Consider the following 26,400-nt stretch of genomic DNA (forward strand, 5'->3'; position numbering starts at 1 on the left):
GTGACCTCAGCCAGCAGCCACAGGCCCTGGTGTGGTGTAAGTGGCCTCAGCCAGCAGCCACAGGCCCTGGTGTGGTGTAAGTGGCCTCAGCCAGTGCCACAGGCCCTAGTGTGGTGTAAGTGGCCTGAGCAAGAGTCACAGACCCTGGTGTGGTGTAATTGGCCTCAATAGCAACTAATGCCCTGGTGTGGTGTAGGTGGCCTCAGCCAGCAGCCACAGGCCCTGGTGTGGTGTAAGTGGCCTCAGCCAGTGCCACAGGCCCTGATGTGGTGTAAGTGGCCTGAGCAAGAGCCACAGACCCTGGTGTGGTGTAATTGGCCTCAATAGCAACTAATGCCCTGGTGTGGTGTAAGTGGCCTCAGCAAGAAGCCACAGGCACTGGTGTGGTGTAAGTGGCCTCAGCCAGCAGCCACAGGCCCTGATGTGGTGTAAGTGGCCCCAGCCAGCAGCCACAGGCCCTGGTGTGGTGTAAGTGGCCTCAGCCAAAAGCCACAGGCACTGGTGTGGTGTAAGTGCCCTCAGCCAGCAGCCACAGGCACTGGTGTGGTGTAAGTGACCTCAGCCAGCAGCCACAGGCCCTGGTGTGGTGTAAGTGGCCTCAGCCAGCAGCCACAGGCCCTGGTGTGGTGTAAGTGGCCTCAGCCAGTGCCACAGGCCCTGGTGTGGTGTAAGTGGCCTGAGCAAGAGTCACAGACCCTGGTGTGGTGTAATTGGCCTCAATAGCAACTAATGCCCTGGTGTGGTGTAAGTGGCCTCAGCCAGCAGCCACAGGCCCTGGTGTGGTGTAAGTGGCCTGAGCAAGAGCCACAGGCCCTGGTGTGGTGTAAGTGGCCTCAGCCAGAAGCCACAGGCACTGGTGTGGTGTAAGTGGCCTCAGCCAGCAGCCACAGTCCCTGGTGTGGTGAAAGTGGCCTCAGCCAGCAGCCACAGGCCCTGGTGTGGTGTAAATGGCCTCAGCCAGCAGCCACAGGCCCTGGTGTGGTGTAAGTGGCCTCAGCCAGAGCCACAGGCCATGGTGTGGTGTAAGTGGCCTCAGCCAGTGCCACAGGCCCTGGTGTGGTGTAAGTGGCCTGAGCAAGAGCCACAGACCCTGGTGTGGTGTAATTGGCCTCAATAGCAACTAATGCCCTGGTGTGGTGTAGGTGGCCTCAGCCAGCAGCCACAGGCCCTGGTGTGGTGTAAATGGCCTCAGCCAGTGCCACAGGCCCTGGTGTGGTGTAAGGGGCCTCAATAGCAACTAATGCCCTGGTGTGGTGTAAGTGGCCTCAGCCACCAGCCACAGGCACTGGTGTGGTGTAAGTGGCCTCAGCCAGCAGCCACAGGCCCTGGTGTGGTGTAAGTGGCCTCAGCCAGCAGCCACAGGCCCTGGTGTGGTGTAAGTGGCCTGAGCCAGCTGCCACAGGCCCTAGTGTGGTGTAAGTGGCCTCAGCCAGAAGCCACAGGCACTGGTGTGGTGTAAGTGCCCTCAGCCAGCAGCCACACGCCCTGGTGTGGTGTAAGTGACCTCAGCCAGCAGCCAAAGGCCCTGGTGTGGTGTAAGTGGCCTCAGCCAGCAGCCACAGGCCCTGGTGTGGTGTAAGTGGCCTCAGCCAGTGCCACAGGCCCTGGTGTGGTGTAAGTGGCCTGAGCAAGAGTCACAGACCCTGGTGTGGTGTAATTGGCCTCAATAGCAACTAATGCCCTGGTGTGGTGTAGGTGGCCTCAGCCAGCAGCCACAGGCCCTGGTGTGGTGTAAGTGGCCTCAGCCAGTGCCACAGGCCCTGGTGTGGTGTAAGTGGCCTGAGCAAGAGCCACAGGCCCTGGTGTGGTGTAAGTGGCCTCAGCCAGAAGCCACAGGCACTGGTGTGGTGTAAGTGCCCTCAGCCAGCAGCCACAGGCACTGGTGTGGTGTAAGTGACCTCAGCCAGCAGCCACAGGCCCTGGTGTGGTGTAAGTGGCCTCAGCCAGCAGCCACAGGCCCTGGTGTGGTGTAAGTGGCCTCAGCCAGAAGCCACAGGCACTGGTGTGGTGTAAGTGCCCTCAGCCAGCAGCCACAGGCACTGGTGTGGTGTAAGTGACCTCAGCCAGCAGCCACATGCCCTGGTGTGGTGTAAGTGGCCTCAGCCAGCAGCCACAGGCCCTGGTGTGGTGTAAGTGGCCTCAGCCAGTGCCACAGGCCCTGGTGTGGTGTAAGTGGCCTGAGCAAGAGTCACAGACGCTGGTGTGGTGTAATTGGCCTCAATAGCAACTAATGCCCTGGTGTGGTGTAGGTGGCCTCAGCCAACAGCCACAGGCCCTGGTGTGGTGTAAGTGGCCTCAGCCAGTGCCACAGGCCATGGTGTGGTGTAAGTGGCCTGAGCAAGAGCCACAGACCCTGGTGTGGTGTAATTGGCCTCAATAGCAACTAATGCCCTGGTGTGGTGTAAGTGGCCTCAGCCAGCAGCCACAGGCCCTGGTGTGGTGTAAGTGGCCTCAGCCAGCAGCCACAGGCCCTGATGTGGTGTAAGTGGCCCCAGCCGGTCACTCAGGCCCTGGTGTGGTGTAGGTGGCATCAGCTAGCAGCACAAGACATTGGAAAACAGCCAAAAGCAATGTCGTTAATGTGCCCTCATTAATGGGCAGCTGCTTTTGGTCTTTTAATACACCCCTTCTCTGGATCAAAAGCTGTTCAATGACATGAAAATGAAAGGCTTACAGCACCAGGTATTCCCAGGTAGTCTCCCATCCAAGTACTAACCAAGCCCAGCCCTGCTTAGCTTCCGAGATCAGACGAGGTCGGGCGTGCTCAGGGTGGTATGGCCGTAAGCTGCTGGCCCCAGCACAATGTCTCAATTTATGGATTCAACTGATTAGGTGGCAAGTACCTGAAGTTACGAAGACAATCCTTTAACCATACCTGCATGTTTGCATAATACCCTAACCCAAAGGCTCAGTTTAGCATTTATCTAACAGCACAGGCCCTGGTGTGTTGTACATGGCCACAGCTAGCAGCACAGGGCCTGGTTTGGTGAAGATGGCCTCGGCCAGAAGCGCAGGGCCTGGTGTGATGTGAGTGGCCTGAGCAAGAGCCACAGGCCCTGGTGTGGTGTAAGTGGCCTCAGCCAGAAGCCACAGGCACTGGTGTGGTGTAAGTGGCCTCAGCCAGCAGCCACAGGCCCTGGTGTGGTGTAAGTGGCCTCAGCCAGCAGCCACAGGCCCTGGTGTGGTGTAAGTGGCCTCAGCCAGCAGCCACAGGCCCTGGTGTGGTGTAAGTGGCCTCAGCCAGAGCCACAGGCCCTGGTGTGGTGTAAGTGGCCTCAGCCAGCAGCCACAGGCCCTGGTGTGGTGTAAGTGGCCTCAATAGCAACTAATGCCCTGGTGTGGTGTAAGTGGCCTCAGCCAGCAGCCACAGGCCCTGGTGTGGTGTAAGTGGCCTGAGCAAGAGCCACAGACCCTGGTGTGGTGTAATTGGCCTCAATAGCAACTAAGGCCCTGGTGTGGTGTAGGTGGCCTCAGCCAGCAGCCACAGGCCCTGGTGTGGTGTAAGTGGCCTCAGCCAGCAGCCACAGGCCCTGGTGTGGTGTAAGTGGCCTCAGCCAGCAGCCACAGGCCCTGATGTGGTGTAAGTGGCCCCAGCCGGTCACTCAGGCCCTGGTGTGGTGTAGGTGGCATCAGCTAGCAGCACAAGACATTGGAAAACAGCCAAAAGCAATGTCGTTAATGTGCCCTCATTAATGGGCAGCTGCTTTTGGTCTTTTAATACACCCCTTCTCTGGATCAAAAGCGATTCAATGACATGAAAATGAAAGGCTTACAGCACCAGGTATTCCCAGGCAGTCTCCCATCCAAGTACTAACCAAGCCCAGCCCTGCTTAGCTTCCGAGATCAGACGAGGTCGGGCGTGCTCAGGGTGGTATGGCCGTAAGCTGCTGGCCCCAGCACAATGTCTCAATTTATGGATTCAACTGATTAGGTGGCAAGTACCTGAAGTTACGAAGACAATCCTTTAACCATACCTGCATGTTTGCATAATACCCTAACCCAAAGGCTCAGTTTAGCATTTATCTAACAGCACAGGCCCTGGATTGTTGAAGATGGCCTCAGGAACCAGCACAGGTTCTGGTGTGTTGTACATGGCCACAGCTAGCAGCACAGGGCCTGGTTTGGTGAAGATGGCCTCGGCCAGAAGCGCAGGGCCTGGTGTGATGTGAGTGGCCTGAGCAAGAGCCACAGGCCCTGGTGTGGTGTAAGTGGCCTCAGCCAGAAGCCACAGGCACTGGTGTGGTGTAAGTGGCCTCAGCCAGCAGCCACAGGCCCTGGTGTGGTGTAAGTGGCCTCAGCCAGAGCCACAGGCCCTGGTGTGGTGTAAGTGGCCTCAGCCAGTGCCACAGGCCCTGGTGTGGTGTAAGTGGCCTGAGCAAGAGCCACAGACCCTGGTGTGGTGTAATTGGCCTCAATAGCAACTAATGCCCTGGTGAGGTGTAGGTGGCCTCAGCCAGCAGCCACAGGCCCTGGTGTGGTGTAAGTGGCCTCAGCCAGTGCCACAGGCCCTGGTGTGGTGTAAGGGGCCTCAATAGCAACTAATGCCCTGGTGTGGTGTAAGTGGCCTCAGCCAGCAGCCACAGGCACTGGTGTGGTGTAAGTGGCCTCAGCCAGCAGCCACAGGCCCTGGTGTGGTGTAAGTGGCCTCAGCCAGCAGCCACAGGCCCTGGTGTGGTGTAAGTGGCCTGAGCCAGCTGCCACAGGCCCTGGTGTGGTGTAAGTGGCCTCAGCCAGAAGCCACAGGCACTGGTGTGGTGTAAGTGCCCTCAGCCAGCAGCCACAGGCCCTGGTGTGGTGTAAGTGACCTCAGCCAGCAGCCACAGGCCCTGGTGTGGTGTAAGTGGCCTCAGCCAGCAGCCACAGGCCCTGGTGTGGTGTAAGTGGCCTCAGCCAGTGCCACAGGCCCTGGTGTGGTGTAAGTGGCCTGAGCAAGAGTCACAGACCCTGGTGTGGTGTAATTGGCTTCAATAGCAACTAATGCCCTGGTGTGGTGTAGGTGGCCTCAGCCAGCAGCCACAGGCCCTGGTGTGGTGTAAGTGGCCTCAACCAGTGCCACAGGCCCTGGTGTGGTGTAAGGGGCCTCAATAGCAACTAATGCCCTGGTGTGGTGTAAGTGGCCTCAGCCAGCAGCCACAGGCACTGGTGTGGTGTAAGTGGCCTCAGCCAGCAGCCACAGGCCCTGGTGTGGTGTAAGTGGCCTCAGCCAGTGCCACAGGCCCTGGTGTGGTGTAAGTGGCCTGAGCAAGAGCCACAGACCCTGGTGTGGTGTAATTGGCCTCAATAGCAACTAAGGCCCTGGTGTGGTGTAAGTGGCCTCAGCCAGAAGCCACAGGCACTGGTGTGATGTAAGTGGCCTCAGCCAGCAGCCACAGGCCCTGGTGTGGTGTAAGTGGCCTCAGCCAGCAGCCACAGGCCCTGGTGTGGTGTAAGTGGCCTCAGCCAGAGCCACAGGCCCTGGTGTGGTGTAAGTGGCCTGAGCAAGAGCCACAGACCCTGGTGTGGTGTAATTGGCCTCATTAGCAACTAATGCCCTGGTGTGGTGTAGGTGGCCTCAGCCAGGAGCCACAGGCCCTGGTGTGGTGTAAGTGGCCTCAGCCAGCAGCCACAGGCCCTGGTGTGGTGTAAGTGGCCTCAGCCAGTGCCACAGGCCCTGGTGTGGTGTAAGTGGCCTGAGCAAGAGTCACAGACCCTGGTGTGGTGTAATTGGCTTCAATAGCAACTAATGCCCTGGTGTGGTGTAGGTGGCCTCAGCCAGCAGCCACAGGCCCTGGTGTGGTGTAAGTGGCCTCAACCAGTGCCACAGGCCCTGGTGTGGTGTAAGGGGCCTCAATAGCAACTAATGCCCTGGTGTGGTGTAAGTGGCCTCAGCCAGCAGCCACAGGCACTGGTGTGGTGTAAGTGGCCTCAGCCAGCAGCCACAGGCCCTGGTGTGGTGTAAGTGGCCTCAGCCAGTGCCACAGGCCCTGGTGTGGTGTAAGTGGCCTGAGCAAGAGCCACAGACCCTGGTGTGGTGTAATTGGCCTCAATAGCAACTAACGCCCTGGTGTGGTGTAAGTGGCCTCAGCCAGAAGCCACAGGCACTGGTGTGGTGTAAGTGGCCTCAGCCAGCAGCCACAGGCCCTGGTGTGGTGTAAGTGGCCTCAGCCAGCAGCCACAGGCCCTGGTGTGGTGTAAGTGGCCTCAGCCAGAGCCACAGGCCCTGGTGTGGTGTAAGTGGCCTCAGCCAGTGCCACAGGCCCTGGTGTGGTGTAAGTGGCCTGAGCAAGAGCCACAGACCCTGGTGTGGTGTAATTGGCCTCAATAGCAACTAATGCCCTGGTGTGGTGTAGGTGGCCTCAGCCAGCAGCCACAGGCCCTGGTGTGGTGTAAGTGGCCTCAATAGCAACTAATGCCCTGGTGTGGTGTAAGTGGCCTCAGCCAGCAGCCACAGGCCCTGGTGTGGTGTAAGTGGCCTCAGCCAGCAGCCACAGGCCCTGGTGTGGTGTAAGTGGCCTCAGCCAGCAGCCACAGGCCCTGGTGTGGTGTAAGTGGCCTCAGCCAGTGCCACAGGCCCTGGTGTGGTGTAAGTGGCCTGAGCAAGAGCCACAGACCCTGGTGTGGTGTAATTGGCCTCAATAGCAACTAATGCCCTGGTGTGGTGTAAGTGGCCTCAGCCAGTGCCACAGGCCCTGGTGTGGTGTAAGTGGCCTGAGCAAGAGTCACAGACCCTGGTGTGGTGTAATTGGCTTCAATAGCAACTAATGCCCTGGTGTGGTGTAGGTGGCCTCAGCCAGCAGCCACAGGCCCTGGTGTGGTGTAAGTGGCCTCAACCAGTGCCACAGGCCCTGGTGTGGTGTAAGGGGCCTCAATAGCAACTAATGCCCTGGTGTGGTGTAAGTGGCCTCAGCCAGCAGCCACAGGCACTGGTGTGGTGTAAGTGGCCTCAGCCAGCAGCCACAGGCCCTGGTGTGGTGTAAGTGGCCTCAGCCAGTGCCACAGGCCCTGGTGTGGTGTAAGTGGCCTGAGCAAGAGCCACAGACCCTGGTGTGGTGTAATTGGCCTCAATAGCAACTAAGGCCCTGGTGTGGTGTAAGTGGCCTCAGCCAGAAGCCACAGGCACTGGTGTGATGTAAGTGGCCTCAGCCAGCAGCCACAGGCCCTGGTGTGGTGTAAGTGGCCTCAGCCAGCAGCCACAGGCCCTGGTGTGGTGTAAGTGGCCTCAGCCAGAGCCACAGGCCCTGGTGTGGTGTAAGTGGCCTGAGCAAGAGCCACAGACCCTGGTGTGGTGTAATTGGCCTCATTAGCAACTAATGCCCTGGTGTGGTGTAGGTGGCCTCAGCCAGGAGCCACAGGCCCTGGTGTGGTGTAAGTGGCCTCAGCCAGCAGCCACAGGCCCTGGTGTGGTGTAAGTGGCCTCAGCCAGTGCCACAGGCCCTGGTGTGGTGTAAGTGGCCTGAGCAAGAGTCACAGACCCTGGTGTGGTGTAATTGGCTTCAATAGCAACTAATGCCCTGGTGTGGTGTAGGTGGCCTCAGCCAGCAGCCACAGGCCCTGGTGTGGTGTAAGTGGCCTCAACCAGTGCCACAGGCCCTGGTGTGGTGTAAGGGGCCTCAATAGCAACTAATGCCCTGGTGTGGTGTAAGTGGCCTCAGCCAGCAGCCACAGGCACTGGTGTGGTGTAAGTGGCCTCAGCCAGCAGCCACAGGCCCTGGTGTGGTGTAAGTGGCCTCAGCCAGTGCCACAGGCCCTGGTGTGGTGTAAGTGGCCTGAGCAAGAGCCACAGACCCTGGTGTGGTGTAATTGGCCTCAATAGCAACTAACGCCCTGGTGTGGTGTAAGTGGCCTCAGCCAGAAGCCACAGGCACTGGTGTGGTGTAAGTGGCCTCAGCCAGCAGCCACAGGCCCTGGTGTGGTGTAAGTGGCCTCAGCCAGCAGCCACAGGCCCTGGTGTGGTGTAAGTGGCCTCAGCCAGAGCCACAGGCCCTGGTGTGGTGTAAGTGGCCTCAGCCAGTGCCACAGGCCCTGGTGTGGTGTAAGTGGCCTGAGCAAGAGCCACAGACCCTGGTGTGGTGTAATTGGCCTCAATAGCAACTAATGCCCTGGTGTGGTGTAGGTGGCCTCAGCCAGCAGCCACAGGCCCTGGTGTGGTGTAAGTGGCCTCAATAGCAACTAATGCCCTGGTGTGGTGTAAGTGGCCTCAGCCAGCAGCCACAGGCCCTGGTGTGGTGTAAGTGGCCTCAGCCAGCAGCCACAGGCCCTGGTGTGGTGTAAGTGGCCTCAGCCAGCAGCCACAGGCCCTGGTGTGGTGTAAGTGGCCTCAGCCAGTGCCACAGGCCCTGGTGTGGTGTAAGTGGCCTGAGCAAGAGCCACAGACCCTGGTGTGGTGTAATTGGCCTCAATAGCAACTAATGCCCTGGTGTGGTGTAAGTGGCCTCAGCCAGCAGCCACAGGCCCTGGTGTGGTGTAAGTGGCCTCAGCCAGCAGCCACAGGCCCTGATGTGGTGTAAGTGGCCCCAGCCGGTCACTCAGGCCCTGGTGTGGTGTAGGTGGCATCAGCTAGCAGCACAAGACATTGGAAAACAGCCAAAAGCAATGTCGTTAATGTGCCCTCATTAATGGGCAGCTGCTTTTGGTCTTTTAATACACCCCTTCTCTGGATCAAAAGCGGTTCAATGACATGAAAATGAAAGGCTTACAGCACCAGGTATTCCCAGGTAGTCTCCCATCCAAGTACTAACCAAGCCCAGCCCTGCTTAGCTTCCGAGATCAGACGAGTTCGGGCGTGCTCAGGGTGGTATGGCCGTAAGCTGCTGGCCCCAGCAAAATGTCTCAATTTATGGATTCAACTGATTAGGTGGCAAGTACCTGAAGTTACGAAGACAATCCTTTAACCATACCTGCATGTTTGCATAATACCCTAACCCAAAGGCTCAGTTTAGCATTTATCTAACAGCACAGGCCCTGGATTGTTGAAGATGGCCTCAGGAACCAGCACAGGGCCTGGTGTGTTGTACATGGCCACAGCTAGCAGCACAGGGCCTGGTTTGGTGAAGATGGCCTCGGCCAGAAGCGCAGGGCCTGGTGTGATGTGAGTGGCCTGAGCAAGAGCCACAGGCCCTGGTGTGGTCTAAGTCGCCTCAGCCAGAAGCCACAGGCACTGGTGTGGTGTAAGTGGCCTCAGCCAGCAGCCACAGGCCCTGGTGTGGTGTAAGTGGCCTCAGCCAGAAGCCACAGGCACTGGTGTGGTGTAAGTGGCCTCAGCCAGCAGCCACAGGCCCTGGTGTGGTGTAAGTGGCCTCAGCCAGTGCCACAGGCCCTGGTGTGGTGTAAGTGGCCTGAGCAAGAGCCACAGACCCTGGTGTGGTGTAATTGGCCTCAATAGCAACTAATGCCCTGGTGTGGTGTAGGTGGCCTCAGCCAGCAGCCACAGGCCCTGGTGTGGTGTAAGTGGCCTCAATAGCAACTAATGCCCTGGTGTGGTGTAAGTGGCCTCGGCCAGCAGCCACAGGGCCTGGTGTGATAGGAGTGGCCTGAGCAAGAGCCACAGGCCCTGGTGTGGAGTAAGTGGCCTGAGCAAGAGCCACAGGCCCTGGTGTGGTGTAAGTGGCCTCAGCCAGAGCCACAGGCCCTGGTGTGGTGTAAGTGGCCTCAGAAGCAAATAAGGCCGTGGTGTGGTGTAAGTGGCCTCAGCCAGAGCCACAGGCCCTGGTGTGGTGTAAGTGGCCTCAATAGCAACTAAGGCCCTGGTGTGGTGTAAGTGGCCTGAGCAAGAGCCACAGACCCTGGTGTGGTGTAATTGGCCTCAATAGCAAGTAAGGCCCTGGTGTGGTGTAGGTGGCCTCAGCCAGCAGCCACAGGCCTTGGTGTGGTGTAAGTCGCCTCATCCAGCAGCCACAGGCCCTGGTGTGGTAAAAGTGGCCTGAGCAAGAGCCACAGACCCTGGTGTGGTGTAATTGGCCTCAATAGCAAGTAAGGCCCTGGTGTGGTGTAGGTGGCCTCAGCCAGCAGCCACAGGCCCTGGTGTGGTGTAAGTGGCCTCAGCCAGCAACCACAGGCCCTGATGTGGTGTAAGTGGCCCCAGCCGGTCACTCAGGCCCTGGTGTGGTGTAAGTGGCATCAGCTAGCAGCACAAGACATTGGAAAACAGCCAAAAGCAATGTCGTTAATGTGCCCTCATTAATGGGCAGCTGCTTTTGGTCTTTTAATACACCCCTTCTCTGGATCAAAAGCGGTTCAATGACATGAAAATGAAAGGCTTACAGCACCAGGTATTCCAAGGAAGTCTCCCATCCAAGTACTAACCAAGCCCAGCCCTTCTTAGCTTCCGAGATCAGACGAGGTCGGGCGTGCTCAGGGTGGTATGGCCGTAAGCTGCTGGCCCCAGCACAATGTCTCAATTTATGGATTCAACTGATTAGGTGGCAAGTACCTGAAGTTACGAAGACAATCCTATAACCATACCTGCATGTTTGCATAATACCCTAACCCAAAGGCTCAGTTTAGCATTTATCCAACAGCACAGGCCCTGGATTGTTGAAGATGGCCTCAGGAACCAGAACAGGGCCTGGTGTGTTGTACATGGCCACAGCTAGCAGCACAGGGCCTGGTTTGGTGAAGATGGCCTCGGCCAGAAGCACAGGGCCTGGTGTGATATGAGTGGCCTGAGCAAGAGCCACAGGCCCTGGTGTGGAGTAAGTGGCCTGAGCAAGAGCCACAGGCCCTGGTGTGGTGTAAGTGGCCTGAGCAAGAGCAACAGGCCCTGGTGTGGTGTAATTGGCCTCAATAGCAACTAAGGCCCTGGTGTGGTGTATGTGACCTCAGCCAGCAGCCACAGGCCCTGGTGTGGTGTAAGTGGCCTCAGAAGCAAATAAGGCCGTGGTGTTGTGTATGTGGCCTCAGCCAGCAGCCACAGGCCCTTGGTGTGGTGTAAGTGGCCTCAGCCAGCAGCCACAGGCCCTGGTGTGGTGTGGGTGGCCTCAGCCAGCAGCCACAGGCCCTTGGTGTGGTGTAAGTCGCCTCATCCAGCAGCCACAGGCCCTGATGTGGTGTAAGTGGCCTCAGCCAGAGCCACAGGCCCTGGTGTGGTGTAAGTGGCCTCAGCCAGAGCCACAGGGTCTGGTGTGATATGAGTGGCCTGAGCAAGAGCCACAGGCCCTGGTGTGGTGTAAGTGGCCTCAGCCAGCAGCCACAGGCCCTGGTGTGGTGTGGGTGGCCTCAGCCAGCAGCCACAGGCCCTTGGTGTGGTGTAAGTCGCCTCATCCAGCAGCCACAGGCCCTGATGTGGTGTAAGTGGCCTCAGCCAGAGCCACAGGCCCTGGTGTGGTGTAAGTGGCCTCAGCCAGAGCCACAGGCCCTGATGTGGTGTAAGTGGCCCCAGCCGGTCACTCAGGCCCTGGTGTGGTGTAGGTGGCATCAGCTAGCAGCACAAGACATTGGAAAACAGCCAAAAGCAGTGTCTTTAATGTGCCCTCATTAATGGGCAGCTGCTTTTGGTCTTTTAATACACCCCTTCTCTGGATCAAAAGCGGTTCAATGACATGAAAATGAAAGGCTTACAGCACCAGGTATTCCCAGGCAGTCTCCCATCCAAGTACTAACCAAGCCCAGCCCTTCTTAGCTTCCGAGATCAGACGAGGTCGGGCGTGCTCAGGGTGGTATGGCCGTAAGCTGCTGGCCCCAGCACAATGTCTCAATTTATGGATTCAACTGATTAGGTGGCAAGTACCTGAAGTTACGAAGACAATCCTATAACCATACCTGCATGTTTGCATAATACCCTAACCCAAAGGCTCAGTTTGGCATTTATCTAACAGCACAGGCCCTGGATTGTTGAAGATGGCCTCAGGAACCAGCACAGGGCCTGGTGTGTTGTACATGGCCACAGCAAGCAGCACAGGGCCTGGTTTGGTGAAGATGGCCTCGGCCAGAAGCACAGGGTCTGGTGTGATATGAGTGGCCTGAGCAAGAGCCACAGGCCCTGGTGTGGTGTAAGTGGCCTCAGCCAGCAGCCACAGGCCCTGGTGTGGTGTGGGTGGCCTCAGCCAGCAGCCACAGGCCCTTGTGTGGTGTAAGTGGCCTCAGCCAGCAGCCACAGGCCCTGGTGTGGTGTAAGTGACCTCAGCCAGTGCCACAGGCCCTGGTGTGGTGTAATTGGCCTCAATAGCAACTAAGGCCCTGGTGTTGTGTATGTGGCCTCAGCCAGCAGCCACAGGCCCTGGTGTGGTGTAAGTGGCCTCAATAGCAACTAATGCCCTGGTGTGGTGTAAGTGGCCTCAGCCAGCAGCCACAGGCACTGGTGTGGTGTAAGTGCCCTCAGCCAGCAGCCACAGGCCCTGGTGTGGTGTAAGTGGCATGAGCAAGAGCCACAGGCACTGGTGTGGTGTAAGTGGCCTCAGCCAGAAGCCACAGGCACTGGTGTGGTGTAAGTGTCCTCAGCCAGCAGCCACAGGCCCTGGTGTGGTGTAAGTGGCCTCAGCCAGCAGCCACAGGCCCTGGTGTGGTGTAAGTGGCCTCAGCCAGCAGCCACAGGCCCTGGTGTGGTGTAAGTAGCCTCAGCCAGTGCCACAGGCCCTGGTGTGGTGTAAGTGGCCTGAGCAAGAGCCACAGACCCTGGTGTGGTGTAATTGGCCTCAATAGCAACTAATGCCCTGGTGTGGTGTAAGTGGCCTCAGCCAGCAGCCACAGGCCCTGGTGTGGTGTAAGTGGCCTCAGCCAGCAGCCACAGGCCCTGATGTGGTGTAAGTGGCCCCAGCCGGTCACTCAGGCCCTGGTGTGGTGTAGGTGGCATCAGCTAGCAGCACAAGACATTGGAAAACAGCCAAAAGCAATGTCGTTAATGTGCCCTCATTAATGGGCAGCTGCTTTTGGTCTTTTAATACACCCCTTCTCTGGATCAAAAGCGGTTCAAAGACATGAAAATGAAAGGCTTACAGCACCTGGTATTCCAAGGAAGTCTCCCATCCAAGTACTAACCAAGAACAGCCCTGCTTAGCTTCCGAGATCAGACGTGGTCGGGCATGCTCAGGGTGGTATGGCCCTAAGCTGCTGGCCACAGCACAATGTCTCAATTTATGGATTCAAGTGATTAGGTGGCAAGTACCTGGAGTTACGAAGACAATCCTATAACCATACCTGCATGTTTGCATAATACCCTAACCCAAAGGCTCAGTTTAGCATTTATCCAACAGCACAGGCCCTGGATTGTTGAAGATGGCCTCAGGAACAAGAACAGGGCCTGGTGTGTTGTACATGGTCACAGCTAGCAGCACAGGGCCTGGTTTGGTGAAGATGGCCTCGGCCAGAAGCACAGGGCCTGGTGTGATATGAGTGGCCTGAGCAAGAGCCACAGGCCCTGGTGTGGTGTAAGTGGCCTGAGCAAGAGCCACAGGCCCTGGTGTGGTGTAAGTGGCCTCAGCCAGAGCCACAGGCCCTGGTGTGGTGTAAGTGGCCTCAGAAGCAAATAAGGCCGTGGTGTGGTGTAAGTGGCCTCAGCCAGAGCCACAGGCCCTGGTGTGGTGTAAGTGGCCTCAATAGCAACTAAGGCCCTGGTGTTGTGTAAGTGGCCTCATCCAGCAGCCACAGGCCTTAGTGTGGTGTAAGTCGCCTCATCCAGCAGCCACAGGCCCTGGTGTGGTGTAAGTGGCCTGAGCAAGAGCCACAGACCCTGGTGTGGTGTAATTGGCCTCAATAGCAAGTAAGGCCCTGGTGTGGTGTAGGTGGCCTCAGCCAGCAGCCACAGGCCCTGGTGTGGTGTAAGTTGCCTCAGCCAGCAACCACAGGCCCTGATGTGGTGTAAGTGGCCCCAGCCGGTCACTCTGGCCCTGGTGTGGTGTAAGTGGCATCAGCTAGCAGCACAAGACATTGGAAAACAGCCAAAAGCAATGTCGTTAATGTGCCCTCATTAATGGGCAGCTGCTTTTGGTCTTTTAATACACCCCTTCTCTGGATCAAAAGCGGTTCAATGACATGAAAATGAAAGGCTTACAGCACTAGGTATTCCAAGGAAGTCTCCCATCCAAGTACTAACCAAGCCCAGCCCTGCTTAGCTTCCGAGATCAGACGAGGTCGGGCGTGCTCAGGGTGGTATGGCCGTAAGCTGCTGGCCCCAGCACAATGTCTCAATTTATGGATTCAACTGATTAGGTGGCAAGTACCTGAAGTTACGAAGACAATCCTATAACCATACCTGCATGTTTGCATAATACCCTAACCCAAAGGCTCAGTTTAGCATTTATCCAACAGCACAGGCCCTGGATTGTTGAAGATGGCCTCAGGAACCAGAACAGGGCCTGGTGTGTTGTACATGGCCACAGCTAGCAGCACAGGGCCTGGTTTGGTGAAGATGGCCTCGGCCAGAAGCACAGGGCCTGGTGTGATATGAGTGGCCTGAGCAAGAGCCACAGGCCCTGGTGTGGAGTAAGTGGCCTGAGCAAGAGCCACAGGCCCTGGTGTGGTGTAAGTGGCCTGAGCAAGAGCAACAGGCCCTGGTGTGGTGTAATTGGCCTCAATAGCAACTAAGGCCCTGGTGTGGTGTATGTGGCCTCAGCCAGCAGCCACAGGCCCTGGTGTGGTGTAAGTGGCCTCAGAAGCAAAAAAGGCCATGGTGTTGTGTATGTGGCCTCAGCCAGCAGCCACAGGCCCTTGGTGTGGTGTAAGTGGCCTCAGCCAGCAGCCACAGGCCCTGGTGTGGTGTAGGTGGCCTCAGCCAGCAGCCACAGGCCCTTGGTGTGGTGTAAGTCGCCTCATCCAGCAGCCACAGGCCCTGATGTGGTGTAAGTGGCCTCAGCCAGAGCCACAGGCCCTGGTGTGGTGTAAGTGGCCTCAGCCAGAGCCACAGGGTCTGGTGTGATATGAGTGGCCTGAGCAAGAGCCACAGGCCCTGGTGTGGTGTAAGTGGCCTCAGCCAGCAGCCACAGGCCCTGGTGTGGTGTGGGTGGCCTCAGCCAGCAGCCACAGGCCCTTGGTGTGGTGTAAGTCGCCTCATCCAGCAGCCACAGGCCCTGATGTGGTGTAAGTGGCCTCAGCCAGAACCACAGGCCCTGGTGTAGTGTAAGTGGCCTCAGCCAGTGCCACAGGCCCTGGTGTGGTGTAAGTGGCCTGAGCAAGAGCCACAGACCCTGGTGTGGTGTAATTGGCCTCAATAGCAACTAATGCCCTGGTGTGGTGTAGGTGGCCTCAGCCAGCAGCCACAGGCCCTGGTGTGGTGTAAGTGGCCTCAGCCAGCAGCCACAGGCCCTGGTGTGGTGTAAGTGGCCTCAGCCAGAGCCACAGGCCCTGATGTGGTGTAAGTGGCCCCAGCCGGTCACTCAGGCCCTGGTGTGGTGTAGGTGGCATCAGCTAGCAGCACAAGACATTGGAAAAAAGCCAAAAGCAGTGTCGTTAATGTGCCCTCATTAATGGGCAGCTGCTTTTGGTCTTTTAATACACCCCTTCTCTGGATCAAAAGCAGTTCAATGACATGAAAATGAAAGGCTTACAGCACCAGGTATTCCCAGGCAGTCTCCCATCCAAGTACTAACCAAGCCCAGCCCTGCTTAGCTTCCGAGATCAGACGAGGTCGGGCGTGCTCAGGGTGGTATGGCCGTAAGCTGCTGGCCCCAGCACAATGTCTCAATTTATGGATTCAAGTGATTAGGTGGCAAGTACCTGAAGTTACGAAGACAATCCTATAACCATAACTGCATGTTTGCATAATACCCTAACCCAAAGGCTCAGTTTGGCATTTATCCAACAGCACAGGCCCTGGATTGTTGAAGATGGCTTCTGGAACCAGCACAGGGCCTGGTGTGTTGTACATGGCCACAGCTAGCAGCACAGGGCCTGGTTGGGTGAAGATGGCCTCGGCCAGAAGCACAGGGTCTGGTGTGATATGAGTGGCCTGAGCAAGAGCCACAGGCCCTGGTGTGGTGTAAGTGGCCTCAGCCAGCAGCCACAGGCCCTGGTGTGGTGTAAGTGGCCTCAGCCAGCAGCCACAGGCCCTGGTGTGGTGTAAGTGGCCTCAGCCAGTGCCACAGGCCCTGGTGTGGTGTAATTGGCCTCAATAGCAACTAAGGCCCTGGTGTGGTGTATGTGGCCTCAGCCAGCAGCCACAGGCCCTGGTGTGGTGTACATGGCCACAGCCAGCAGCCACAGGCCCTGGTGTGGTGTAAGTGGCCTCAATAGCAACTAAGGCCCTGGTGTGGTGTAAGTGGCCTCAGCCAGCAGCCACAGGCCTTGGTGTGGTGTAAGTCGCCTCATCCAGCAGCCACAGGCCCTGGTGTGGTGTAAGTGGCCTCAGCCAGCAGCCACAGGCCCTGGTGTGGTGTAAGTGGCCTCAGCCAGTGCCACAGGCCCTGGTGTGGTGTAAGTGGCCTGAGCAAGAGCCACAGACCCTGGTGTGGTGTAATTGGCCTCAATAGCAACTAATGCCCTGGTGTGGTGTAAGTGGCCTCAGCCAGCAGCCACAGGCCCTGGTGTGGTGTAAGTGGCCTCAGCCAGCAGCCACAGGCCCTGATGTGGTGTAAGTGGCCCCAGCCGGTCACTCAGGCCCTGGTGTGGTGTAGGTGGCATCAGCTAGCAGCACAAGACATTGGAAAACAGCCAAAAGCAGTGTCGTTAATGTGCCCTCATTAATGGGCAGCTTCTTTTGGTCTTTTAATACACCCCTTCTCTGGATCAAAAGCGGTTCAATGACATGAAAAAGAAAGGCTTACAGCACCAGGTATTCCCAGGTAGTCTCCCATCCAAGTACTAACCAAGCCCAGCCATGCTTATCTTCCGAGATCAGACGAGGTCGGGCGTGCTCAGGGTGGTATGGCCGTAAGCTGCTGGCCCCAGCACAATGTCTCAATTTATGGATTCAACTGATTAGGTGGCAAGTACCTGAAGTTACGAAGACAATCCTTTAACCATACCTGCATGTTTGCATAATACCCTAACCCAAAGGCTCAGTTTAGCATTTATCTAACAGCACAGGCCCTGGATTGTTGAAGATGGCCTCAGGAACAAGCACAGGGCCTGGTGTGTTGTACATGGCCACAGCAAGAAGCACAGGGCCTGGTTTGGTGAAGATGGCCTCGGCCAGAAGCACAGGGCCTGGTGTGATATGAGTGGCCTGAGCAAGAGCCACAGGCCCTGGTGTGGTGTAAGTGGCCTGAGCAAGAGCCACAGGCCCTGGTGTGGTGTAAGTGGTCTCAGCCAGCAGCCACAGGCCCTGGTGTGGTGTAGGTGGCCTCAGCCAGCAGCCACAGGCCCTTGTGTGGTGTAAGTGGCCTCAGCCAGCAGCCACAGGCCCTGGTGTGGTGTAAGTGGCCTGAGCAAGAGCCACAGACCCTGGTGTGGTGTAATTGGCCTCAATAGCAACTAAGGCCCTGGTGTGGTGTAGGTGGCCTCAGCCAGCAGCCACAGGCCTTGGTGTGGTGTAAGTGGCCTCAGCCAGAGCCACAGGCCCTGATGTGGTGTAAGTGGCCCCAGCCGGTCACTTAGGCCCTGGTGTTGTGTAGGTGGCATCAGCTAGCAGCCACAGGCCCTGGTGTGGTGTAAGTGGCCTCAGCCAGAGCCACAGACCCTGATGTGGTGTAATTGGCCTCAATAGCAACTAAGGCCCTGGTGTGGTGTAGGTGGCCTCAGCCAGCAGCCACAGGCCCTGGTGTGGTGTAAGTGGCCTCAGCCAGCAGCCACAGGCCCTGGTGTGGTGTAAGTGGCCTCAGCCAGAGCCACAGGCCCTGATGTGGTGTAAGTGGCCCCAGCCGGTCACTCAGGCCCTGGTGTGGTGTAGGTGGCATCAGCTAGCAGCACAAGACATTGGAAAAGAGCCAAAAGCAGTGTCGTTAATGTGCCCTCATTAATGGGCAGCTGCTTTTGGTCTTTTAATACACCCCTTCTCTGGATCAAAAGCGGTTCAATGACATGAAAATGAAAGGCTTACAGCACCAGGTATTCCAAGGAAGTCTCCCATCCAAGTACTAACCAAGCCCAGCCCTGCTTAGCTTCCGAGATCAGACGAGGTCGGGCGTGCTCAGGGTGGTATGGCCGTAAGCTGCTGGCCCCAGCACAATGTCTCAATTTATGGATTCAAGTGATTAGGTGGCAAGTACCTGAAGTTACGAAGACAATCCTATAACCATACCCGCATGTTTGCATAATACCCTAACCAAAAGGCTCAGTTTAGCATTTATCCAACAGCACAGGCCCTGGATTGTTGAAGATGGCCTCAGGAACCAGAACAGGGCCTGGTGTGTTGTACATGGCCACAGCTAGCAGCACAGGGCCTGGTTTGGTGAAGATGGCCTCGGCCAGAAGCACAGGGCCTGGTGTGATATGAGTGGCCTGAGCAAGAGCCACAGGCCCTGGTGTGGTGTAAGTGGCCTGAGCAAGAGCCACAGGCCCTGGTGTGGAGTAAGTGGCCTGAGCAAGAGCCACAGGCCCTGGTGTGGTGTAAGTGGCCTGAGCAAGAGCCACAGGCCCTGGTGTGGTGTAATTGGCCTCAATAGCAACTAAGGCCCTGGTGTGGTGTATGTGGCCTCAGCCAGCAGCCACAGGCCCTGGTGTGGTGTAAGTGGCCTGAGAAGCAAATAAGGCCGTATTGTGGTGTATGTGGCCTCAGCCAGGAGCCACAGGCCCTGGTGTGGTGTAAGTGGCCTGAGCAAGAGCCACAGACCCTGGTGTGGTGTAAGTGGCCTCAGCCAGCAGCCACAGGCCTTGGTGTGGTGTAAGTCGCCTCAGCCAGAAGCCACAGGCACTGGTGTGGTGTAAGTGGCCTCAGCCAGCAGCCACAGGCCCTGGTGTGGTGTAAGTGGCCTCATCCAGAGCCACAGGCCCTGGTGTGGTGTAAGTGGCCTCAGAAGCAAATAAGGCCGTGGTGTGGTGTAAGTGGCCTCAGCCAGAAGCCACAGGCACTGGTGTGGTGTAAGTGGCCTCAGCCAGCAGCCACAGGCCCTGGTGTGGTGTAAGTGACTTCAGCCAGTGCCACAGGCCCTGGTGTGGTGTAAGTGGCCTGAGCAAGAGCCACCGACCCTGGTGTGGTGTAATTGGCCTCAATAGCAACTAATGCCCTGGTGTGGTGTAGGTGGCCTCAGCCAGCAGCCACAGGCCCTGGTGTGGTGTAAGTGGCCTCAGCCAGTGCCACAGGCCCTGGTGTGGTGTAAGGGGCCTCAATAGCAACTAATGCCCTGGTGTGGTGTAAGTGGCCTCAGCCAACAGCCACAGGCACTGCTGTGGTGTAAGTGCCCTCAGCCAGCAGACATAGGCCCTGGTGTGGTGTAAGTGGCCTCAGCCAGCAGCCACAGGCCCTGGTGTGGTGTAAGTGGCCTCAGCCAGCAGCCACAGGCCATGGTGTGGTGTAAGTGGCCTCAGCCAGCAGCCACAGGCCCTGGTGTGGTGTAAGTGGCCTCAGCCAGTGCCACAGGCCCTGGTGTGGTGTAAGTGGCCTGAGCAAGAGTCACAGACCCTGGTGTGGTGTAATTGGCCTCAATAGCAACTAATGCCCTGGTGTGGTGTAGGTGGCCTCAGCCAGCAGCCACAGGCCCTGGTGTGGTGTAAGTGGCCTCAGCCAGCAGCCCCAGGCCCTGGTGTGGTGTAAGTGGCCTGAGCAAGAGCAAAAGGCCCTGGTGTGGTGTAATTGGCCTCAATAGCAACTAAGGCCCTGGTGTGGTGTATGTGGCCTCAGCCAGCAGCCACAGGCCCTGGTGTGGTGTAAGTGGCCTCAGAAGCAAATAAGGCCGTGGTGTTGTGTATGTGGCCTCAGCCAGCAGCCACAGGCCCTTGGTGTGGTGTAAGTGGCCTCAGCCAGCAGCCACAGGCCCTGGTGTGGTGTGGGTGGCCTCAGCCAGCAGCCACAGGCCCTTGGTGTGGTGTAAGTCGCCTCATCCAGCAGCCACAGGCCCTGATGTGGTGTAAGTGGCCTCAGCCAGAGCCACAGGCCCTGGTGTGGTGTAAGTGGCCTCAGCCAGAGCCACAGGGTCTGGTGTGATATGAGTGGCCTGAGCAAGAGCCACAGGCCCTGGTGTGGTGTAAGTGGCCTCAGCCAGCAGCCACAGGCCCTGGTGTGGTGTGGGTGGCCTCAGCCAGCAGCCACAGGCCCTTGGTGTGGTGTAAGTCGCCTCATCCAGCAGCCACAGGCCCTGATGTGGTGTAAGTGGCCTCAGCCAGAGCCACAGGCCCTGGTGTGGTGTAAGTGGCCTCAGCCAGAGCCACAGGCCCTGATGTGGTGTAAGTGGCCCCAGCCGGTCACTCAGGCCCTGGTGTGGTGTAGGTGGCATCAGCTAGCAGCACAAGACATTGGAAAACAGCCAAAAGCAGTGTCGTTAATGTGCCCTCATTAATGGGCAGCTGCTTTTGGTCTTTTAATACACCCCTTCTCTGGATCAAAAGCGGTTCAATGACATGAAAATGAAAGGCTTACAGCACCAGGTATTCCCAGGCAGTCTCCCATCCAAGTACTAACCAAGCCCAGCCCTTCTTAGCTTCCGAGATCAGACGAGGTCGGGCGTGCTCAGGGTGGTATGGCCGTAAGCTGCTGGCCCCAGCACAATGTCTCAATTTATGGATTCAAGTGATTAGGTGGCAAGTACCTGAAGTTACGAAGACAATCCTATAACCATACCTGCATGTTTGCATAATACCCTAACCCAAAGGCTCAGTTTGGCATTTATCTAACAGCACAGGCCCTGGATTGTTGAAGATGGCCTCAGGAACCAGCACAGGGCCTGGTGTGTTGTACATGGCCACAGCAAGCAGCACAGGGCCAGGTTTGGTGAAGATGGCCTCGGCCAGAAGCACAGGGTCTGGTGTGATATGAGTGGCCTGAGCAAGAGCCACAGGCCCTGGTGTGGTGTAAGTGGCCTCAGCCAGCAGCCACAGGCCCTGGTGTGGTGTAAGTGGCCTCAGCCAGCAGCCACAGGCCATGGTGTGGTGTAAGTGGCCTCAGCCAGCAGCCACAGGCCCTGGTGTGGTGTAAGTGGCCTCAGCCAGTGCCACAGGCCCTGGTGTGGTGTAAGTGGCCTGAGCAAGAGTCACAGACCCTGGTGTGGTGTAATTGGCCTCAATAGCAACTAATGCCCTGGTGTGGTGTAGGTGGCCTCAGCCAGCAGCCACAGGCCCTGGTGTGGTGTAAGTGGCCTCAGCCAGCAGCCCCAGGCCCTGGTGTGGTGTAAGTGGCCTGAGCAAGAGCAACAGGCCCTGGTGTGGTGTAATTGGCCTCAATAGCAACTAAGGCCCTGGTGTGGTGTATGTGGCCTCAGCCAGCAGCCACAGGCCCTGGTGTGGTGTAAGTGGCCTCAGAAGCAAATAAGGCCGTGGTGTTGTGTATGTGGCCTCAGCCAGCAGCCACAGGCCCTTGGTGTGGTGTAAGTGGCCTCAGCCAGCAGCCACAGGCCCTGGTGTGGTGTGGGTGGCCTCAGCCAGCAGCCACAGGCCCTTGGTGTGGTGTAAGTCGCCTCATCCAGCAGCCACAGGCCCTGATGTGGTGTAAGTGGCCTCAGCCAGAGCCACAGGCCCTGGTGTGGTGTAAGTGGCCTCAGCCAGAGCCACAGGGTCTGGTGTGATATGAGTGGCCTGAGCAAGAGCCACAGGCCCTGGTGTGGTGTAAGTGGCCTCAGCCAGCAGCCACAGGCCCTGGTGTGGTGTGGGTGGCCTCAGCCAGCAGCCACAGGCCCTTGGTGTGGTGTAAGTCGCCTCATCCAGCAGCCACAGGCCCTGATGTGGTGTAAGTGGCCTCAGCCAGAGCCACAGGCCCTGGTGTGGTGTAAGTGGCCTCAGCCAGAGCCACAGGCCCTGATGTGGTGTAAGTGGCCCCAGCCGGTCACTCAGGCCCTGGTGTGGTGTAGGTGGCATCAGCTAGCAGCACAAGACATTGGAAAACAGCCAAAAGCAGTGTCGTTAATGTGCCCTCATTAATGGGCAGCTGCTTTTGGTCTTTTAATACACCCCTTCTCTGGATCAAAAGCGGTTCAATGACATGAAAATGAAAGGCTTACAGCACCAGGTATTCCCAGGCAGTCTCCCATCCAAGTACTAACCAAGCCCAGCCCTTCTTAGCTTCCGAGATCAGACGAGGTCGGGCGTGCTCAGGGTGGTATGGCCGTAAGCTGCTGGCCCCAGCACAATGTCTCAATTTATGGATTCAAGTGATTAGGTGGCAAGTACCTGAAGTTACGAAGACAATCCTATAACCATACCTGCATGTTTGCATAATACCCTAACCCAAAGGCTCAGTTTGGCATTTATCTAACAGCACAGGCCCTGGATTGTTGAAGATGGCCTCAGGAACCAGCACAGGGCCTGGTGTGTTGTACATGGCCACAGCAAGCAGCACAGGGCCAGGTTTGGTGAAGATGGCCTCGGCCAGAAGCACAGGGTCTGGTGTGATATGAGTGGCCTGAGCAAGAGCCACAGGCCCTGGTGTGGTGTAAGTGGCCTCAGCCAGCAGCCACAGGCCCTGGTGTGGTGTGGGTGGCCTCAGCCAGCAGCCACAGGCCCTTGTGTGGTGTAAGTGGCCTCAGCCAGCAGCCACAGGCCCTGGTGTGGTGTAAGTGGCCTCAGCCAGTGCCACAGGCCCTGGTGTGGTGTAATTGGCCTCAATAGCAACTAAGGCCCTGGTGTTGTGTATGTGGCCTCAGCCAGCAGCCACAGGCCCTGGTGTGGTGTAAGTGGCCTCAATAGCAACTAATGCCCTGGTGTGGTGTAAGTGGCCTCAGCCAGAGCCACAGGCCCTGGTGTGGTGTAAGTGGCCTCAGCCAGTGCCACAGGCCCTGGTGTGGTGTAAGTGGCCTGAGCAAGAGCCACAGACCCTGGTGTGGTGTAATTGGCCTCAATAGCAACTAATGCCCTTGTGTGGTGTAGGTGGCCTCAGCCAGCAGCCACAGGCCCTGGTGTGGTGTAAGTGGCCTCAATAGCAACTAATGCCCTGGTGTGGTGTAAGTGGCCTCAGCCAGCAGCCACAGGCCCTGGTGTGGTGTAAGTGGCCTGAGCAAGAGCCACAGACCCTGGTGTGGTGTAATTGGCCTCAATAGCAACTAATGCCCTGGTGTGGTGTAGGTGGCCTCAGCCAGCAGCCACAGGCCCTGGTGTGGTGTAAGTGGCCTCAGCCAGCAGCCACAGGCCCTGGTGTGGTTTAAGTGGCCTCAGCCAGAGCCACAGGCCCTGATGTGGTGTAAGTGGCCTCAGCCAGCAGCCACAGGCCCTGGTGTGGTGTAAGTGGCCTCAGCCAGCAGCCACAGGCCCTGGTGTGGTGTAAGTGGCCTCAGCCAGCAGCCACAGGCCCTGGTGTGGTGTAAGTGGCCTCAGCCAGTGCCACAGGCCCTGGTGTGGTGTAAGTGGCCTGAGCAAGAGTCACAGACCCTGGTGTGGTGTAATTGGCCTCAATAGCAACTAATGCCCTGGTGTGGTGTAAGTGGCCTCAGCCAGCAGCCACAGGCCCTGGTGTGGTGTAAGTGGCCTCAGCCAGTGCCACAGGCCCTGGTGTGGTGTAAGTGGCCTGAGCAAGAGCCACAGACCCTGGTGTGGTGTAATTGGCCTCAATAGCAACTAATGCCCTGGTGTGGTGTAAGTGGCCTCAGCCAGCAGCCACAGGCCCTGGTGTGGTGTAAGTGGCCTCAGCCAGCAGCCACAGGCCCTGATGTGGTGTAAGTGGCCCCAGCCGGTCACTCAGGCCCTGGTGTGGTGTAGGTGGCATCAGCTAATAGCACAAGACATTGGAAAACAGCCAAAAGCAATGTCGTTAATGTGCCCTCATTAATGGGCAGCTGCTTTTGGTCTTTTAATACACCCCTTCTCTGGATCAAAAGCGGTTCAATGAGATGAAAATGAAAGGCTTACAGCACCAGGTATTCCCAGGCAGTCTCCCATCCAAGTACTAACCAAGCCCAGCCCTGCTTAGCTTCCGAGATCAGACGAGGTCCGGTGTGCTCAGGGTGGTATGGCCGTAAGCTGCTGGCCCCAGCACAATGTCTCAATTTATGGATTCAACTGATTAGGTGGCAAGTACCTGAAGTTACGAAGACAATCCTTTAACCATACCTGCATGTTTGCATAATACCCTAACCCAAAGGCGCAGTTTAGCATTTATCTAACAGCACAGGCCCTGGATTGTTGAAGATGGCCTCAGGAACCAGCACAGGGCCTGGTGTGTTGTACATGGCCACAGCTAGCAGCACAGGGCCTGGTTTGGTGAAGATGGCCTCGGCCAGAAGCGCAGGGCCTGGTGTGATGTGAGTGGCCTGAGCAAGAGCCACAGGCCCTGGTGTGGTGTAAGTGGCCTCAGCCAGTGCCACAGGCCCTGGTGTGGTGTAAGGGGCCTCAATAGCAACTAATGCCCTGGTGTGGTGTAAGTGGCCTCAGCCAGCAGCCACAGGCCCTGGTGTGGTGTAAGTGGCCTCAGCCAGCAGCCACAGGCCCTGGTGTGGTGTAAGTGGCCTGAGCCAGCAGCCACAGGCCCTGGTGTGGTGTAAGTGGCCTCAGCCAGAAGCCACAGGCCCTGGTGTGGTGTAAGGGGCCTCAATAGCAACTAATGCCCTGGTGTGGTGTAAGTGGCCTCAGCCAGCAGCCACAGGCACTGGTGTGGTGTAAGTGCCCTCAGCCAGCAGCCACAGGCCCTGGTGTGGTGTAAGTGACCTCAGCCAGCAGCCACAGGCCCTGGTGTGGTGTAAGTGGCCTCAGCCAGCAGCCACGGGCCCTGGTGTGGTGTAAGTGGCCACAGCCAGAGCCACAGGCCCTGATGTGGTGTAAGTGGCCCCAGCCGGTCACTCAGGCCCTGGTGTGGTGTAGGTGGCATCAGCTAGCAGCACAAGACATTGGAAAACAGCCAAAAGCAGTGTCGTTAATGTGCCCTCATTAATGGGCAGCTGCTTTTGGTCTTTTAATACACCCCTTCTCTGGATCAAAAGTGGTTCAATGACATGAAAATGAAAGGCTTACAGCACCAGGTATTCCCAGGCAGTCTCCCATCCAAGTACTAACCAAGCCCAGCCCTGCTTAGCTTCCGAGCTCAGACGAGGTCGGGCGTGCTCAGGGTGGTATGGCCGTAAGCTGCTGGCCCCAGCACAATGTCTCAATTTATGGATTCAACTGATTAGGTGGCAAGTACCTGAAGTTACGAAGACAATCCTATAACCATACCTGCATGTTTGCATAATACCCTAACCCAAAGGCTCAGTTTAGCATTTATCCAACAGCACAGGCCCTGGATTGTTGAAGATGGCCTCAGGAACCAGCACAGGGCCTGGTGTGTTGTACATGGCCACAGCTAGCAGCACAGGGCCTGGTTTGGTGAAGATGGCCTCGGCCAGAAGCGCAGGGCCTGGTGTGATGTGAGTGGCCTGAGCAAGAGCCACAGGCCCTGGTGTGGTGTAAGTGGCCTCAGCCAGAAGCCACAGGCACTGGTGTGGTGTAAGTGGCCTCAGCCAGCAGCCACAGGCCCTGGTGTGGTGTAAGTGGCCTCAGCCAGCAGCCACAGGCCCTGGTGTGGTGTAAGTGGCCTCAGCCAGAGCCACAGGCCCTGGTGTAGTGTAAGTGGCCTCAGCCAGTGCCACAGGCCCTGGTGTGGTGTAAGTGGCCTGAGCAAGAGCCACAGACCCTGGTGTGGTGTAATTGGCCTCAATAGCAACTAATGCCCTGGTGTGGTGTAAGTGGCCTCAGCCAGTGCCACAGGCCCTGGTGTGGTGTAAGGGGCCTCAATAGCAACTAATGCCCTGGTGTGGTGTAAGTGGCCTCAGCCAGCAGCCACAGGCACTGGTGTGGTGTAAGTGGCCTCAGCCAGCAGCCACAGGCCCTGGTGTGGTGTAAGTGGCCTCAGCCAGCAGCCACAGGCCCTGGTGTGGTGTAAGTGGCCTGAGCCAGCAGCCACAGGCCCTGGTGTGGTGTAAGTGGCCTCAGCCAGAAGCCACAGGCACTGGTGTGGTGTAAGTGGCCTGAGCAAGAGTCACAGACCCTGGTGTGGTGTAATTGGCCTCAATAGGAACTAATGCCCTGGTGTGGTGTAGGTGGCCTCAGCCAGCAGCCACAGGCCCTGGTGTGGTGTAAGTGGCCTCAGCCAGTGCCACAGGCCCTGGTGTGGTGTAAGTGGCCTGAGCAAGAGTCACAGACCCTGGTGTGGTGTAATTGGCCTCAATAGCAACTAATGCCCTGGTGTGGTGTAGGTGGCCTCAGCCAGCAGCCACAGGCCCTGGTGTGGTGTAAGTGGCCTCAGCCAGTGCCACAGGCCCTGGTGTGGTGTAAGGGGCCTCAATAGCAACTAATGCCCTGGTGTGGTGTAAGTGGCCTCAGCCAGCAGCCACAGGCACTGGTGTGGTGTAAGTGCCCTCAGCCAGCAGCCACAGGCCCTGGTGTGGTGTAAGTGACCTCAGCCAGCAGCCACAGGCCCTGGTGTGGTGTAAGTGGCCTCAGCCAGCAGCCACAGGCCCTGGTGTGGTGTAAGTGGCCTCAGCCAGTGCCACAGGCCCTGGTGTG

The 26,400-nt window shown here is 57.7% G+C and overlaps 13 non-coding genes and 1 pseudogene across 13 annotated transcripts; all 14 read right to left on the reverse strand.

Moving 5' to 3' along the window:
- Positions 1–2,667: 2,667 nt before the first annotated feature.
- Positions 2,668–2,786, reverse strand: LOC145427570 (5S ribosomal RNA). Its single transcript, XR_013908112.1, has one exon. It is a non-coding gene; the product is annotated as a 5S ribosomal RNA (ribosomal RNA).
- A 980-nt stretch (positions 2,787–3,766) lies between these two features.
- On the reverse strand, positions 3,767–3,885 carry LOC145426373 (5S ribosomal RNA). The gene has a single exon (XR_013907083.1). It is a non-coding gene; the product is annotated as a 5S ribosomal RNA (ribosomal RNA).
- A 4,783-nt stretch (positions 3,886–8,668) lies between these two features.
- LOC145426523 (5S ribosomal RNA) lies at positions 8,669–8,787 on the reverse strand. Its single transcript, XR_013907233.1, has one exon. It is a non-coding gene; the product is annotated as a 5S ribosomal RNA (ribosomal RNA).
- Positions 8,788–10,232: 1,445 nt separating this feature from the next.
- LOC145427182 (5S ribosomal RNA) lies at positions 10,233–10,351 on the reverse strand. The gene has a single exon (XR_013907912.1). It is a non-coding gene; the product is annotated as a 5S ribosomal RNA (ribosomal RNA).
- A 1,177-nt stretch (positions 10,352–11,528) lies between these two features.
- LOC145427028 (5S ribosomal RNA) lies at positions 11,529–11,647 on the reverse strand. Its single transcript, XR_013907752.1, has one exon. It is a non-coding gene; the product is annotated as a 5S ribosomal RNA (ribosomal RNA).
- Positions 11,648–12,902: 1,255 nt separating this feature from the next.
- Positions 12,903–13,021, reverse strand: LOC145427427 (5S ribosomal RNA; annotated as a pseudogene).
- A 935-nt stretch (positions 13,022–13,956) lies between these two features.
- Positions 13,957–14,075, reverse strand: LOC145426585 (5S ribosomal RNA). The gene has a single exon (XR_013907295.1). It is a non-coding gene; the product is annotated as a 5S ribosomal RNA (ribosomal RNA).
- A 1,373-nt stretch (positions 14,076–15,448) lies between these two features.
- On the reverse strand, positions 15,449–15,567 carry LOC145426374 (5S ribosomal RNA). The gene has a single exon (XR_013907084.1). It is a non-coding gene; the product is annotated as a 5S ribosomal RNA (ribosomal RNA).
- Positions 15,568–16,663: 1,096 nt separating this feature from the next.
- LOC145427068 (5S ribosomal RNA) lies at positions 16,664–16,782 on the reverse strand. Its single transcript, XR_013907792.1, has one exon. It is a non-coding gene; the product is annotated as a 5S ribosomal RNA (ribosomal RNA).
- A 1,095-nt stretch (positions 16,783–17,877) lies between these two features.
- LOC145426730 (5S ribosomal RNA) lies at positions 17,878–17,996 on the reverse strand. Its single transcript, XR_013907446.1, has one exon. It is a non-coding gene; the product is annotated as a 5S ribosomal RNA (ribosomal RNA).
- Positions 17,997–20,352: 2,356 nt separating this feature from the next.
- LOC145427029 (5S ribosomal RNA) lies at positions 20,353–20,471 on the reverse strand. Its single transcript, XR_013907753.1, has one exon. It is a non-coding gene; the product is annotated as a 5S ribosomal RNA (ribosomal RNA).
- Positions 20,472–21,925: 1,454 nt separating this feature from the next.
- Positions 21,926–22,044, reverse strand: LOC145427030 (5S ribosomal RNA). The gene has a single exon (XR_013907754.1). It is a non-coding gene; the product is annotated as a 5S ribosomal RNA (ribosomal RNA).
- A 1,721-nt stretch (positions 22,045–23,765) lies between these two features.
- LOC145426859 (5S ribosomal RNA) lies at positions 23,766–23,884 on the reverse strand. Its single transcript, XR_013907580.1, has one exon. It is a non-coding gene; the product is annotated as a 5S ribosomal RNA (ribosomal RNA).
- Positions 23,885–24,863: 979 nt separating this feature from the next.
- On the reverse strand, positions 24,864–24,982 carry LOC145426629 (5S ribosomal RNA). The gene has a single exon (XR_013907339.1). It is a non-coding gene; the product is annotated as a 5S ribosomal RNA (ribosomal RNA).
- Between the last annotated feature and the right edge of the window lie 1,418 nt (positions 24,983–26,400).

This window comes from Astatotilapia calliptera, chromosome 3 (assembly GCF_964374335.1).
Source record: "Astatotilapia calliptera chromosome 3, fAstCal68.1, whole genome shotgun sequence".
Classification (NCBI taxonomy): Eukaryota; Metazoa; Chordata; class Actinopteri; order Cichliformes; family Cichlidae; genus Astatotilapia; species Astatotilapia calliptera.